Source organism: Penaeus chinensis, chromosome 1, assembly GCF_019202785.1.
Source record: "Penaeus chinensis breed Huanghai No. 1 chromosome 1, ASM1920278v2, whole genome shotgun sequence".
Classification (NCBI taxonomy): domain Eukaryota; kingdom Metazoa; phylum Arthropoda; class Malacostraca; order Decapoda; family Penaeidae; genus Penaeus; species Penaeus chinensis.
Window position 1 is genome coordinate 20,160,875 of NC_061819.1, and position 2,500 is coordinate 20,163,374.

Sequence of the window (2,500 nt, forward strand, 5' to 3'; positions counted from 1 at the left end):
TTTGTCTACATGCAACTGAACACAAACATGGCTAACAAACTATAATCTGAGAGATAAACTTCAGGTGCTAATGCGCAAGAATCCGAAACTTTTCTCTCCTTATGTCCATGCAGACACAAACACACACAAGCCCCGTCGCCTAACCCACACACATGCCAGAGTTCGCAGTTGGCGAGGCCGACCTCCCTCACCCGTCAAAATCCCCTCACCTGCTGGACATGCACCCCCCTCCCCCTTCCCTACCCTCCACCCAACCCCACCCGCCTAAGCCTACTAAATTTAGTCTCATTACCTAATTCGACGAAAGGAGAGCACTGCACGACTCCTTTGTTTACGGCAGTGCTCGGGATGAAATAGCCAAGGATTCAAAACAATGCAATTAAGAGGCAGCTGAATGTTGCGTCTCTTCGAAGTAAGGGGATGGATCCTTTGTCTTGCTGTCATTTTCGCCTCAGCGTTCAAATAGCATTATCCAAGAAAAGGTAAATATGGTTAAGGTATCATTATTTTCATTGAAACATACAATTAAATGATTTTAGAAAGATAAATATAGTTAAGGTACTATGACTCGTTTCCACTCCCAAACAAAATTATTTTAGAAAGACAAAGATTGACAAGGAGAAGTGTTTAAGGAGCTATTCATAATAAGGATCATATAATATATATACGTATATATATATACAATCCATATTACCTACAATCAACTGCAGAAAAGCGTTCAAAACCATCCCGATTCCACGCCGAGCCATACCACAGCAACAAGTCGCCAGTTCTCGCTTCCACAATTGCGGAAGAGATCTGCAGCACCTGTCCTGATCTTCATTAGCCGGCGTGTTTACCTGCCGGCTACGTAACTCACCATCCGGGTCTTAGCGGAAATCTGCCGGAAGCCTGTCGCGTCTGGGTGCGCGAAGTGATTAGACAGAGTTCTTGAATTCTCCGTCGAATAATTCGAAACGTAGCGTATAAAAAAATATAAACAAACTAAGAAACACCCAACAAATAATGCCCGGAAGAAAAAGAGAGAAAAAACATCAAGCAGACAAATCCTTCCCTTATAAAAATGACAACAAAAAATCCCAAACTACCGCCAAAACAACCACAACCGCACATGCGCAAAGCACCTGATCGCGCTCCAGCAAAGCACCTTCTAAAACTAAGATAAGCACAGCGATCTTTTTATCCCGCTGGATCAGTCCAATCCTCGCAGGAAGAAAAAAAATGAAGGTCACACTAATTCTGGTAACGGATACTTCTTGTAGCCGGAAAATCGGACTTCCTCAAACCGGTGCTATTTCTTCGTAAAAAAAATTATTCTGATGAAAGCCATTTTCTGGTTATTCAAATCATCCTCTGACCGAGAAAATTACCCAGATGAACTTCGACATTTCCGGTTTAAATAAAATGACTAAAAATAGATAATTATACTGGAAATTTACAATAGGACTCTAATAAACTGTAACATTACTCAAACAGGTAAATTATACTCCATATTTTACTGATAACATATCGTATATGTATGTACATGTATATATAAAATATATATAATACATATCTATGTAATATGTCATACAAATAATATAAACCCTAAGATGCGACTATGATGAGGGTTGCAAGATACCTAGAAGGGCGTGGGATGGTTTTAAGAACTGTCATAATAACTATAAAAGAAATGCCAAATGTCAAATGCGAATATACGTAAATCACAAAAGATATCAGCCTGGTTATAAAAAAAACAATCTGTTCAGAGACGTCCAAAATGCGGTGCACAGTTACACATATATAAAATATCAAATCAACTATATTCTTAAAAGAAAATGTTTCCCCAAAACAAAGGAGAGAAACCAAAAAACACAAAGACCAAAAGAAGATAAAGGAGAAAGAGACAGAAAAAAAGAAAACGTCATCAAACTACATTTTAAATGCAAGACAGAAAAAGCAGAAAAAAAAATACAGAACGCACATCCTAAATCAACACACATGAATACATAAGCAGTACTTACATAATGAGACAAATGCACCGACAGACCGATAAAGACAGACCGAGATGGCGAGGTACACAGGTACACGGATAGACACTAAATAAACATTGTCACGCCGATAAACTTACAGACAGTTAGCCACGCAGACAGACGTAGACAGACAGAGATAGAGCCAACGACACAAACAGACAGACACCCCAGACAGATGCAGAGACAAAAGAGCATCAGCGAACAAGCAAGCGACCCTCCTCCCCCTCCCCCTTCACGTGCAACAAAGGCCGAGTACGCGCCAACGTGACACCGTCCGACGCGCACCATCTGGCCGCTGATGGCCTCGGCGCGGGCCGTGTTTTATATACACTTGTCCACAAACCGGGATAAATTTAGTAGCAAGTATCTGCCCCAACACTTGCTTCCTGCTGTCTTCTCCCCGTGTCTCCTAAGGGGGGAGTGGAGGAGGGGAGAGGGGGGGGGAGAAATGAAACAAAAATACCCTCGTGTCCTCAATGTGTTCTACG

The 2,500-nt window shown here is 41.4% G+C and overlaps 1 protein-coding gene across 1 annotated transcript in view; it reads right to left on the reverse strand.

Moving 5' to 3' along the window:
- The window catches only part of LOC125042541, a gene marked incomplete in the record, with an annotated part of 57,289 nt that overhangs the window by 32,820 nt on the left and 21,969 nt on the right, over nucleotides 1–2,500 (reverse strand).